This window comes from Fistularia commersonii, unplaced genomic scaffold, assembly GCF_037954325.1.
Source record: "Fistularia commersonii isolate RoL2024-O1a breed Wild unplaced genomic scaffold, RoL_Fcom_v1.0 HiC_scaffold_62, whole genome shotgun sequence".
In the NCBI taxonomy this organism is placed as follows: domain Eukaryota; kingdom Metazoa; phylum Chordata; class Actinopteri; order Syngnathiformes; family Fistulariidae; genus Fistularia; species Fistularia commersonii.
In genome coordinates, this window is record NW_028234020.1 from 437,501 (window position 1) to 452,500 (window position 15,000).

Consider the following 15,000-nt stretch of genomic DNA (forward strand, 5'->3'; position numbering starts at 1 on the left):
CAAACCGAGTACTCTTCTACCTGTCTCCCTGATAACACTAGCTGTTGTTGTCCAATCATCTGGCAGCTCACCCTGACCACCCAGACCCTTTCTCAACTCCTCCCTGAAAACCGTGCAACGCTCCTCCCTTTTCAGCTTCCACCACTTTGTCCTCTGCTCTGCCTTTGTCCTCGTCATCTACCTTGTCACCAGAGTCGTCGCACAAACCGCCATCCTATGCTGTCTGGCTACACGCCCACCTACAACTACTTTGCAGTCACCGATCTCTTTCAGGTTACCTCGTCTATACAAGATGTAGTCTACCTGCGTGCTCCTACCTCCGCTCTTATAAGTTACCCTATGTTCCTGTTTTTTCTGGAAAAAGGTATTCACTACACCCATTTCCATCCCTTTTGCAAAATCTACCACCATCTGTCCCTCTGCATTCCTATCCTGGATACCATATCTGCCCATCACTTCTTCATCCCCTCTATTGCCTTCACCAACATGTCCATTGAAGTCTGCACCAATTACCACTCTCTCATTTCTGGGAATATTCTGCATCACTTCATCCAACTCATTCCAGAACTTCTCCTTCTCTTCAGGTTCACATCCCACCTGTGGCGCATAGCCACTAACAACACTGAGCATCACACCTTCAATTTCCAATTTCAGACTCATAAGTCTATCTGACATTCTTTTCACCTCTAGGACGTTCCTTACGAACTCCTCCTTCAAGATGACTCCTACTCCATTTCTCTTCTTGTCAGCACCATAATAGTATAACTTAAAGCCTGCTCCTAAGCTTCTAGCCTTACTACCCTTCCACCTGGTCTCCTGGACACACAGTATATCCAGCTTCCTTCTCTGCATCGTGTCCATCAACTCTCTACCTTTTCCTGTCATAGTCCCAATATTCAAAGTCCCTACTCTCAGTCCCAGGCTCTTTCCTTTCCTCCTCTCTCTCTGCTTCCGAACACGCACTCCTCCTCTTCTTCTTCTTCTTGTTCTTCGACCCACAGTAGCCCGATTTCCATTAGTACCCTGTAGGTCATCAGTACCAATGGCGGTCGTTGTTAACCCGGTCCGCGACCCATCCGGTATGGTATAGTTATGGTTGACTCGCATGTTTGGTTTTGGCAAACGTTTTACGCCGGATGCCCCTCCTGACGCAACCCTCTGCATTTATCCGGGCTTGGGACCGGCACAGGGAGACACTGCTCCGTGCCCCCCCCCCCCCCAAAGGCAGGCTTGGAGAGACACGGGCCAGTGCCGCCCTGAGGCTGCATTACCCTCTCTTTCTTACATTTATTATAAAAATATGCTTATCTTCCTTTTAGCTCATCACACATGTCTTTATGATTTTCAGTCCATGCCTCAGCCGGCCTGAAGCTCCACTGATGCGCATGTGCGGATGCCTCTATCTAGCGGACATAAAATAAAGACAATCATTCAAATGTGAATGAGTCGGCGTGATGCTCCGGGATGTGTGGAGCTCAGGGAGCTCCACGAGTGAGGGAGTTAAGTTAGGGCAGGGGTGCAAGTAGGCTCTAGGATTCCCCGAGTCGGGGCGAGCGATGGGTTTAGAGGCGTATCGCATTGAAGATAATGGCCGCATATCCTTCTTGGACTTTTCTAAAGCCTTTGACTCGGTCGAACATCCATTTATCATAGCAACGCTCGAACATTTTGGATTTGGTTAAATATTCAGGAATGTGATCCGTGGGCTCTATGAGAATATTCATAGCTGTGTCACCCTGCCAAGCGGCACCACTCCGAGCTTCCATGTTGATGTGGGAATCCCCCAAGGTTGCCCCATCTCACCCTATTTATTTATAATTGCTACCGAAATGCTAGCCGTTTATGTTGAAAAGAGCAACGATATCCAAAAGTTAGACGTGCTGGGGACTGAAATTGTTATTAGCCTGCTGGCAGATGACACAACCTTAGTTTTGAAAAATGAACATCAAGTCCCAATAAGTGCCGAAAACAACCAAAACATTCTCCAAGGCTTCAGGATTGTCATTAAACTTAAAGAAATGCAAACTTCTTGCGCTGCATGACTCGCCACTAAAGGAAATCAGCGATGTTTCCATGAAATCAGAAATAAAATACTTGAGCATTTTCCTATCCAAGGACCAAACGTTAAATCAATCCAGGAACATTGAATCTAAACTGAATCAAAGTAAAGCTTAATTCTAATATATGGCTCCAGAGAGATTTATCAATATTAGGCCGGATATATTTGACTAAAATGGATGTGTTTATCCAGATGTATATACCCAGCGTATTCCAATGCTGCTCCAAATCAACTCGTAAAATCTGTTAACCAAATCAATTTCAACTTTATCTGGAGGAACAGACCACACCATCTAAGAAAAATCACATATGGTGAAAGAAACAAGTGAAGGAGGGCTGAAAGTGATAGAGTCGGACTGCTTGAATGGGACATTGAAGGTGAACTGGTTGAAATCCTGGATCAAACCTCATCGTTCTTTCTGGTATTGTACTCCAAACTACTTATTCAACAAAGTCGGCGGCCTGAGTCTTCTGCTTATCTCTGACTTGGATATCAACAAGATTCCTGTCAAATGTTCAGAGTTCCATAAACAAATATTATTATACTGGAAAATGATATACGTACACAATTTCTCACCACACAGTATAATAGTTTGGAACAATCGATATGTACTGCATGGCAACAAACCTCTGTTTTACAAGGAATGCTTTGAGAAAGGTATATGGTCGATAATTGACTTGATGGATGACACTGGCAGTCCTCTGGACAATGAGCAGTTCTGTACTACACACAGATTCAAGCCTCCCATATTAGAGTTGCTAAAGTTACGAAACGCACTGCCTCGACAATTTGTATTCCTGACCAAAAATATAATGACGCACCGAACCGTACAACCACAGTTACCCCGACTATCACTCCAGGGAATCTCAATTGTGGACAGAAAGCGCGGCAACTCCTTTATTAGGAAATGTTTCACAGGAAACTTATTCCCTGGACGTCAAAAAAAAAAAAAAGGATATTTTAAATAAATTTGATGAGGAATCGATTGCCACGCTGCGAACCATGTATCTGACTCTACCCATACCCCCAAGGCAAAAGAGACCCACTTCAAAATTATGACTGACATCTACCCATCTAAGGAATTATCGAGGGTACGCTTTAATTTTGAAGATAATATTTGTACATTTTGTGAAGACAACATTGAAACCACTGACCATATATTTTTTCTCCTTCTCATTCCATCGTCACCAGTTTCCTTCTCAAAAGATGATATAACATTCTGTTTACTTATAAGCAACATAACAGATGAACTCTGTGTCAATGTTCTTTTAGGCCTGGCCAAGTTCTTCATTCACAAGAACAGAATGCAAAAATGCTCCCCAAATTTTAATGTCTTCATAAACGATTTTGAAATATAAAAAAAAAAAAAAAAAAATCCTTAAAACTTATGGAAAAATCCAAAAACTAAAAAATATAGTTACCCATGTCCGAGGTTCCTTTTTTTTTTGGTAAAAAAAAAAAAACAAAAAAAAAAAAACAACTTGATTACATGTTACATTCCCCTTGCAATTTTTTTTTTTTTTTTTCGTTTTAATTTCTTATTTGTCTATCTATTGATTTAATTACTTCCTTTTAATTTCTTTTTTTGTCTCGCACTGTAAATTTCTCACAAACCTGTAACACTATTAACTTCTCATTACATACAGAACAAATGTCCTGATGTCCGTTGCTTCCTCATCCCTGGTTGTTTCATTGACATTCAGTTCTACCTTGCTATGTTTATTTGTACATTTGTATATTTGGGTGTACTATTTATGTTCAATTAAAAACAGTTTGATGTCTGAGATTCCTTGTGAACCGCCAACTTAATTACATGTTATATTCCCCTCACAATTTTTTTTTTTCGTTTTTAATTTTATTTTTCTATCTATTTATTTAATTATATCCTTCTAATTTTCTTTTTTTGTCTAGAATTAAAAATTTCTCGCAAACCGTTAACACTATTAACTTCTGATTACTTACACCACGAATGCGCTTATGCCCCCCCACCCATCCCGCTTTTTCCGTACGGAGGCAGACACTGAGATCGAAAGCAAATGGGTGTCATTGAAATGCAGTAACAGGGTGATAACAGCCGTGTTCGAAGTGTGTAGGGGCTTATAGGAGAGCAGAAGCACGTCACGCAATTCACCTGAGTTCGGAGGATCGGGAGTACCAGGGCCCATAGCGGAGAAGCGGAAGAGCGGAGTTATGTGTCTCTTCTCAAAGGCGGGGAAACTGGGGGGCAGCAGGACCCCTTAGACCGGCTAATGTGAGTCTTCTCCGGACATAGATCACCCGGACTTATGACTGGAGCTCCCGGACCTCTGGGCACACACATATGTGAATGAGTGGATGAGCTAATGTTGGTTTGGTTGTGGATACGTTTCGGCCAATGCTATCAGCACAGCTATGATTATCCCCAGAACGTTGAGAACGAGCTCCCGGAACTCCAGACATGCGTATATAAAAGAGTGGAATTAAGGTGTGTGTGTGTGTGTGTGTGTGTGTGTGTGTGTGTGTGTGTATACGTGTGGGACAGAAGTAATGTTGGGGACAGAAATTGTTATTAGCCTGCTGGCAGATGACACAACCTTAGTTTTGAAAAATGAACATCAAGTCCCAATAAGTGCTGAAAACAACCAAAACATTCTCCAAGGCTTCAGGATTGTCATTAAACTTAAAGAAATGCAAACTTCTTGCGCTGCATGACTCGCCACTAAAGGAAATCAGCGATGTTTCCATGAAATCAGAAATAAAATACTTGAGCATTTTCCTATCCAAGGACCAAACGTTAAATCAATCCAGGAACATTGAATCTAAACTGAATCAAAGTAAAGCTTAATTCTAATATATGGCTCCAGAGAGATTTATCAATATTAGGCCGGATATATTTGACTAAAATGGATGTGTTTATCCAGATGTATATACCCAGCGTATTCCAATGCTGCTCCAAATCAACTCGTAAAATCTGTTAACCAAATCAATTTCAACTTTATCTGGAGGAACAGACCACACCATCTAAGAAAAATCACATATGGTGAAAGAAACAAGTGAAGGAGGGCTGAAAGTGATAGAGTCGGACTGCTTGAATGGGACATTGAAGGTGAACTGGTTGAAATCCTGGATCAAACCTCATCGTTCTTTCTGGTATTGTACTCCAAACTACTTATTCAACAAAGTCGGCGGCCTGAGTCTTCTGCTTATCTCTGACTTGGATATCAACAAGATTCCTGTCAAATGTTCAGAGTTCCATAAACAAATATTATTATACTGGAAAATGATATACGTACACAATTTCTCACCACACAGTATAATAGTTTGGAACAATCGATATGTACTGCATGGCAACAAACCTCTGTTTTACAAGGAATGCTTTGAGAAAGGTATATGGTCGATAATTGACTTGATGGATGACACTGGCAGTCCTCTGGACAATGAGCAGTTCTGTACTACACACAGATTCAAGCCTCCCATATTAGAGTTGCTAAAGTTACGAAACGCACTGCCTCGACAATTTGTATTCCTGACCAAAAATATAATGACGCACCGAACCGTACAACCACAGTTACCCCGACTATCACTCCAGGGAATCTCAATTGTGGACAGAAAGCGCGGCAACTCCTTTATTAGGAAATGTTTCACAGGAAACTTATTCCCTGGACGTCAAAAAAAAAAAAAAGGATATTTTAAATAAATTTGATGAGGAATCGATTGCCACGCTGCGAACCATGTATCTGACTCTACCCATACCCCCAAGGCAAAAGAGACCCACTTCAAAATTATGACTGACATCTACCCATCTAAGGAATTATCGAGGGTACGCTTTAATTTTGAAGATAATATTTGTACATTTTGTGAAGACAACATTGAAACCACTGACCATATATTTTTTCTCCTTCTCATTCCATCGTCACCAGTTTCCTTCTCAAAAGATGATATAACATTCTGTTTACTTATAAGCAACATAACAGATGAACTCTGTGTCAATGTTCTTTTAGGCCTGGCCAAGTTCTTCATTCACAAGAACAGAATGCAAAAATGCTCCCCAAATTTTAATGTCTTCATAAACGATTTTGAAATATAAAAAAAAAAAAAAAAAAATCCTTAAAACTTATGGAAAAATCCAAAAACTAAAAAATATAGTTACCCATGTCCGAGGTTCCTTTTTTTTTTGGTAAAAAAAAAAAAACAAAAAAAAAAAACCAACTTGATTACATGTTACATTCCCCTTGCAATTTTTTTTTTTTTTTTTCGTTTTAATTTCTTATTTGTCTATCTATTGATTTAATTACTTCCTTTTAATTTCTTTTTTTGTCTCGCACTGTAAATTTCTCACAAACCTGTAACACTATTAACTTCTCATTACATACAGAACAAATGTCCTGATGTCCGTTGCTTCCTCATCCCTGGTTGTTTCATTGACATTCAGTTCTACCTTGCTATGTTTATTTGTACATTTGTATATTTGGGTGTACTATTTATGTTCAATTAAAAACAGTTTGATGTCTGAGATTCCTTGTGAACCGCCAACTTAATTACATGTTATATTCCCCTCACAATTTTTTTTTTTCGTTTTTAATTTTATTTTTCTATCTATTTATTTAATTATATCCTTTTAATTTTCTTTTTTTGTCTAGCATTAAAAATTTCTCGCAAACCGTTAACACTATTAACTTCTGATTACTTACAGCACGAATGCGCTTATGCCCCCCCACCCCCCGCTTTTTCCGTACGGTGGCAGACACTGAGATCGAAAGCAAATGGGTGTCATTGAAATGCAGTAACAGGGTGATAACAGCCGTGTTCGAAGTGTGTAGGGGCTTATAGGAGAGCAGAAGCACGTCACGCAATTCACCTGAGTTCGGAGGATCGGGAGTACCAGGGCCCATAGCGGAGAAGCGGAAGAGCGGAGTTATGTGTCTCTTCTCAAAGGCGGGGAAACTGGGGGGCAGCAGGACCCCTTAGACCGGCTAATGTGAGTCTTCTCCGGACATAGATCACCCGGACTTATGACTGGAGCTCCCGGACCTCTGGGCACACACATATGTGAATGAGTGGATGAGCTAATGTTGGTTTGGTTGTGGATACGTTTCGGCCAATGCTATCAGCACAGCTATGATTATCCCCAGAACGTTGAGAACGAGCTCCCGGAACTCCAGACATGCGTATATAAAAGAGTGGAATTAAGGTGTGTGTGTGTGTGTGTGTGTGTGTGTGTGTGTGTGTGTGTGTGTATACGTGTGGGACAGAAGTAATGTTGGGGACAGAAATTGTTATTAGCCTGCTGGCAGATGACACAACCTTAGTTTTGAAAAATGAACATCAAGTCCCAATAAGTGCTGAAAACAACCAAAACATTCTCCAAGGCTTCAGGATTGTCATTAAACTTAAAGAAATGCAAACTTCTTGCGCTGCATGACTCGCCACTAAAGGAAATCAGCGATGTTTCCATGAAATCAGAAATAAAATACTTGAGCATTTTCCTATCCAAGGACCAAACGTTAAATCAATCCAGGAACATTGAATCTAAACTGAATCAAAGTAAAGCTTAATTCTAATATATGGCTCCAGAGAGATTTATCAATATTAGGCCGGATATATTTGACTAAAATGGATGTGTTTATCCAGATGTATATACCCAGCGTATTCCAATGCTGCTCCAAATCAACTCGTAAAATCTGTTAACCAAATCAATTTCAACTTTATCTGGAGGAACAGACCACACCATCTAAGAAAAATCACATATGGTGAAAGAAACAAGTGAAGGAGGGCTGAAAGTGATAGAGTCGGACTGCTTGAATGGGACATTGAAGGTGAACTGGTTGAAATCCTGGATCAAACCTCATCGTTCTTTCTGGTATTGTACTCCAAACTACTTATTCAACAAAGTCGGCGGCCTGAGTCTTCTGCTTATCTCTGACTTGGATATCAACAAGATTCCTGTCAAATGTTCAGAGTTCCATAAACAAATATTATTATACTGGAAAATGATATACGTACACAATTTCTCACCACACAGTATAATAGTTTGGAACAATCGATATGTACTGCATGGCAACAAACCTCTGTTTTACAAGGAATGCTTTGAGAAAGGTATATGGTCGATAATTGACTTGATGGATGACACTGGCAGTCCTCTGGACAATGAGCAGTTCTGTACTACACACAGATTCAAGCCTCCCATATTAGAGTTGCTAAAGTTACGAAACGCACTGCCTCGACAATTTGTATTCCTGACCAAAAATATAATGACGCACCGAACCGTACAACCACAGTTACCCCGACTATCACTCCAGGGAATCTCAATTGTGGACAGAAAGCGCGGCAACTCCTTTATTAGGAAATGTTTCACAGGAAACTTATTCCCTGGACGTCAAAAAAAAAAAAAAGGATATTTTAAATAAATTTGATGAGGAATCGATTGCCACGCTGCGAACCATGTATCTGACTCTACCCATACCCCCAAGGCAAAAGAGACCCACTTCAAAATTATGACTGACATCTACCCATCTAAGGAATTATCGAGGGTACGCTTTAATTTTGAAGATAATATTTGTACATTTTGTGAAGACAACATTGAAACCACTGACCATATATTTTTTCTCCTTCTCATTCCATCGTCACCAGTTTCCTTCTCAAAAGATGATATAACATTCTGTTTACTTATAAGCAACATAACAGATGAACTCTGTGTCAATGTTCTTTTAGGCCTGGCCAAGTTCTTCATTCACAAGAACAGAATGCAAAAATGCTCCCCAAATTTTAATGTCTTCATAAACGATTTTGAAATATAAAAAAAAAAAAAAAAATCCTTAAAACTTATGGAAAAATCCGAAAACAAAAAAATATAGTTACCCATGTCCGAGGTTCCTTTTTTTTTTGGTAAAAAAAAAAAAACAAACAAAAAAAACAACTTGATTACATGTTACATTCCCCTTGCAATTTTTTTTTTTTTTTTTCGTTTTAATTTCTTATTTGTCTATCTATTGATTTAATTACTTCCTTTTAATTTCTTTTTTTGTCTCGCACTGTAAATTTCTCACAAACCTGTAACACTATTAACTTCTCATTACATACAGAACAAATGTCCTGATGTCCGTTGCTTCCTCATCCCTGGTTGTTTCATTGACATTCAGTTCTACCTTGCTATGTTTATTTGTACATCTGTATATTTGGGTGTACTATTTATGTTCAATTAAAAACAGTTTGATGTCTGAGATTCCTTGTGAACCGCCAACTTAATTACATGTTATATTCCCCTCACAATTTTTTTTTTTCGTTTTTAATTTTATTTTTCTATCTATTTATTTAATTATATCCTTTTAATTTTCTTTTTTTGTCTAGCATTAAAAATTTCTCGCAAACCGTTAACACTATTAACTTCTGATTACTTACACCACGAATGCGCTTATGCCCCCCCACCCATCCCGCTTTTTCCGTACGGAGGCAGACACTGAGATCGAAAGCAAATGGGTGTCATTGAAATGCAGTAACAGGGTGATAACAGCCGTGTTCGAAGTGTGTAGGGGCTTATAGGAGAGCAGAAGCACGTCACGCAATTCACCTGAGTTCGGAGGATCGGGAGTACCAGGGCCCATAGCGGAGAAGCGGAAGAGCGGAGTTATGTGTCTCTTCTCAAAGGCCGGGAAGCTGGGGGGCAGCAGGACCCCTTAGAGTGGCTAATGTGAGCCTTCTCCGGACATAGATCACCCGGACTTATGACTGGAGCTCCCGGACCTCCGGGCACACACATATGTGAATGAGTGGATGAGCTAATGTCGGTTTGGTTGTGGATACGTTTCGGCCAATGCTATCAGCACAGCTATGATTATCCCCAGAACGTTGAGAACGAGCTCCCGGAACTCCAGACATGCGTATATAAAAGAGTGGAATTAAGGTGTGTGTGTGTGTGTGTGTGTGTGTGTGTGTGTGTATACGTGTGGGACAGAAGTAATGTTGGGGACAGAAATTGTTATTAGCCTGCTGGCAGATGACACAACCTTAGTTTTGAAAAATGAACATCAAGTCCCAATAAGTGCTGAAAAAAACCAAAACATTCTCCAAGGCTTCAGGATTGTCATTAAACTTAAAGAAATGCAAACTTCTTGCGCTGCATGACTCGCCACTAAAGGAAATCAGCGATGTTTCTATGAAATCAGAAATAAAATACTTGAGCATTTTCCTATCCAAGGACCAAACGTTAAATCAATCCAGGAACATTGAATCTAAACTGAATCAAAGTAAAGCTTAATTCTAATATATGGCTCCAGAGAGATTTATCAATATTAGGCCGGATATATTTGACTAAAATGGATGTGTTTATCCAGATGTATATACCCAGCGTATTCCAATGCTGCTCCAAATCAACTCGTAAAATCTGTTAACCAAATCAATTTCAACTTTATCTGGAGGAACAGACCACACCATCTAAGAAAAATCACATATGGTGAAAGAAACAAGTGAAGGAGGGCTGAAAGTGATAGAGTCGGACTGCTTGAATGGGACATTGAAGGTGAACTGGTTGAAATCCTGGATCAAACCTCATCGTTCTTTCTGGTATTGTACTCCAAACTACTTATTCAACAAAGTCGGCGGCCTGAGTCTTCTGCTTATCTCTGACTTGGATATCAACAAGATTCCTGTCAAATGTTCAGAGTTCCATAAACAAATATTATTATACTGGAAAATGATATACGTACACAATTTCTCACCACACAGTATAATAGTTTGGAACAATCGATATGTACTGCATGGCAACAAACCTCTGTTTTACAAGGAATGCTTTGAGAAAGGTATATGGTCGATAATTGACTTGATGGATGACACTGGCAGTCCTCTGGACAATGAGCAGTTCTGTACTACACACAGATTCAAGCCTCCCATATTAGAGTTGCTAAAGTTACGAAACGCACTGCCTCGACAATTTGTATTCCTGACCAAAAATATAATGACGCACCGAACCGTACAACCACAGTTACCCCGACTATCACTCCAGGGAATCTCAATTGTGGACAGAAAGCGCGGCAACTCCTTTATTAGGAAATGTTTCACAGGAAACTTATTCCCTGGACGTCAAAAAAAAAAAAAAGGATATTTTAAATAAATTTGATGAGGAATCGATTGCCACGCTGCGAACCATGTATCTGACTCTACCCATACCCCCAAGGCAAAAGAGACCCACTTCAAAATTATGACTGACATCTACCCATCTAAGGAATTATCGAGGGTACGCTTTAATTTTGAAGATAATATTTGTACATTTTGTGAAGACAACATTGAAACCACTGACCATATATTTTTTCTCCTTCTCATTCCATCGTCACCAGTTTCCTTCTCAAAAGATGATATAACATTCTGTTTACTTATAAGCAACATAACAGATGAACTCTGTGTCAATGTTCTTTTAGGCCTGGCCAAGTTCTTCATTCACAAGAACAGAATGCAAAAATGCTCCCCAAATTTTAATGTCTTCATAAACGATTTTGAAATATAAAAAAAAAAAAAAAAATCCTTAAAACTTATGGAAAAATCCGAAAACAAAAAAATATAGTTACCCATGTCCGAGGTTCCTTTTTTTTTTGGTAAAAAAAAAAAAACAAACAAAAAAAACAACTTGATTACATGTTACATTCCCCTTGCAATTTTTTTTTTTTTTTTTCGTTTTAATTTCTTATTTGTCTATCTATTGATTTAATTACTTCCTTTTAATTTCTTTTTTTGTCTCGCACTGTAAATTTCTCACAAACCTGTAACACTATTAACTTCTCATTACATACAGAACAAATGTCCTGATGTCCGTTGCTTCCTCATCCCTGGTTGTTTCATTGACATTCAGTTCTACCTTGCTATGTTTATTTGTACATTTGTATATTTGGGTGTACTATTTATGTTCAATTAAAAACAGTTTGATGTCTGAGATTCCTTGTGAACCGCCAACTTAATTACATGTTATATTCCCCTCACAATTTTTTTTTTTCGTTTTTAATTTTATTTTTCTATCTATTTATTTAATTATATCCTTCTAATTTTCTTTTTTTGTCTAGCATTAAAAATTTCTCGCAAACCGTTAACACTATTAACTTCTGATTACTTACAGCACGAATGCGCTTATGCCCCCCCACCCATCCCGCTTTTTCCGTACGGAGGCAGACACTGAGATCGAAAGCAAATGGGTGTCATTGAAATGCAGTAACAGGGTGATAACAGCCGTGTTCGAAGTGTGTAGGGGCTTATAGGAGAGCAGAAGCACGTCACGCAATTCACCTGAGTTCGGAGGATCGGGAGTACCAGGGCCCATAGCGGAGAAGCGGAAGAGCGGAGTTATGTGTCTCTTCTCAAAGGCGGGGAAGCTGGGGGGCAGCAGGACCCCTTAGACCGGCTAAGGTGAGCCTACTCCGGACAGAGATCACCCGGAGTTATGACTGGAGCTCCCGGACCTCTGGGCACACACATATGTGAATGACTGGATGAGCTAATGTTGGTTTGGTTGTGGATACGTTTCGGCCAATGCTATCAGCACAGCGATGATGAGTTCAGGTGTGTCTGTGTGTGTTTGTGTGTTTGTGTGTGTGTGTGTGTGTGTGTGTGTGTGTGTGCGTGTGTTTGTGTGTGTGTGAGAGTTTGTTTTTGTGGGTTGGGGGGGGTTCCCGCGGACACGGAGTACCAGGGCCTGGAGCGGATGAGGTGAGGAGCGGAGGAGAGCAGAAGCCCGGACCGTGATTCGCTTGTGTCCAGCGGTTCGGGAGTTCCAGGGCCCGAAACGGAGGAGCGGAGGAGCGGAGGAGCGGAGGAGCGGAGGAGCGGAGGAGCGGAGGAGCGGAGGAGCGGAGGACAGCAAAACCCCTTTCTGCAATTCGCCTGAGTCCGGCGGATCGGTAGTACCTGGTTCCGCAGCGGATGAGCGGAGGAGTGGAGGAGATGTTTCTCTTCTCAGAGGCGGCGAGGGGGGGGGGCAGGACCCCTTACCCTTATCCCCCCCGGACGTTTGAGTGGAGCTCCCGGACCTCCGGGCACGCACATGCGAATGACTGGATCACAGGGAGTGCCAGGGCCTGGAGCGGATGAGCAGAGGAGAGGCGGAGGGCAGAAGCCCGGCCCTGTTCAAGAGTTCCAGGGTCCAAAGCGGGGGAGCGAAGAAGCGGAGGAGGGGAGGAGAGCAGAAGAGCAAAAAACTGGCCCGGAATTCACCGAAGTCCCGCGGATCGGGAGTTCCAGGGCCCGGAGCGGAAGAGCGGAGGAGCGGAGGAGAGGAGGAGCGGAGCAAAGCTAAGCCCGTCTTAACAACAAGGAAATTACAGATGAGGCTATAATTTCTAATGAAAACTTTAAATTCTATAGCCACGTATACACTTCGACATTGTCAAAAAGCGATTGTGACTCCTTTCCATTAAATATTCCTCAATATATCCCAAAAATAAACAACAAACAATATATGTTTGTTTATATATGTTTATATATAAACAACAAAAAATATACAGTTTGATGTCTGAGATTCCTTGTGAATCGCCAACTTAATTACATGTCGTATTCCCCTTGCATTTTTTTTTTTTGGTTTTAATTTCATTTGTCTATCTATTTATCTAATTATTTCCTTTTAATTTCGTTTTTTGTCTAGCACTGTAAATTTCTCACAAACCTGTAACACTATTAACTTCTCATTACATACAGAACAAATGTCCTCATGTCCGTTGCTTCCTCATGCCTGGTTGTTTCATTGACATTCAGTTCTACCTTGCTATGTTTATTTGTACATTTGTATATTTGGGTGTACTATTTATGTTCAATTAAAAACAGTTTGATGTCTGAGATTCCCTGTGAACCGCCAACTTAATTACATGTTATATTCCCCTCACAATTTTTTTTTTTTCGTTTTTAATTTTATTTTTCTATCTATTTATTTAATTATATCCTTTTAATTTTCTTTTTTTGTCTAGCATTAAAAATTTCTCGCAAACCGTTAACACTATTAACTTCTGATTACTTACAGCACGAATGCGCTTATGCCCCCCCACCCCCCACCCCCCCGCTTTTTCCGTACGGTGGCAGACACTGAGATCGAAAGCAAATGGGTGTCATTGAAATGCAGTAACAGGGTGATAACAGCCGTGTTCGAAGTGTGTAGGGGCTTATAGTAGAGCAGAAGCACGTCACGCAATTCACCTGAGTTCGGAGGATCGGGAGTACCAGGGCCCATAGCGGAGAAGCGGAAGAGCGGAGTTATGTGTCTCTTCTCAAAGGCCGGGAAGCTGGGGGGCAGCAGGACCCCTTAGAGCGGCTAATGTGAGCCTTCTCCGGACATAGATCACCCGGACTTATGACTGGAGCTCCCGGACCTCTGGGCACACACATATGTGAATGAGTGGATGAGCTAATGTTGGTTTGGTTGTGGAAACGTTTCGGCCAATGCTATTAGCACAGCTATGATGAGTTCAGGTGTGTCTGTGTGTGTTTGTGTGTTTGTGTGTGTGTGTGTGTGTGTGTGTGTGCGTGTGTTTGTGTGTGTGTGAGAGTTTGTTTTTGTGGGTTGGGGGGGGTTCCCGCGGACACGGAGTACCAGGGCCTGGAGCGGATGAGGTGAGGAGCGGAGGAGAGCAGAAGCCCGGACCGTGATTCGCTTGTGTCCAGCGGTTCGGGAGTTCCAGGGCCCGAAACGGAGGAGCGGAGGAGCGGAGGACGGCAAAACCCCTTTCTGCAATTCGCCTGAGTCCGGCGGATCGGTAATACCTGGTTCCGCAGCGGAGGAGCGGAGGAGTGGAGGAGATGTTTCTCTTCTCAGAGGCGGCGAGGAGGGGGGGAGAGGGACAGGACCCCTTACCCTTACCCCCCCCGGACGTTTGAGTGGAGCTCCCGGACCTCCGGGCACGCACATGCGAATGACTGGATCACAGGGAGTGCCAGGGCCTGGAGCGGATGAGCAGAGGAGAGGCGGAGGGCAGAAGCCCGGCCCTGTTCAAGAGTTC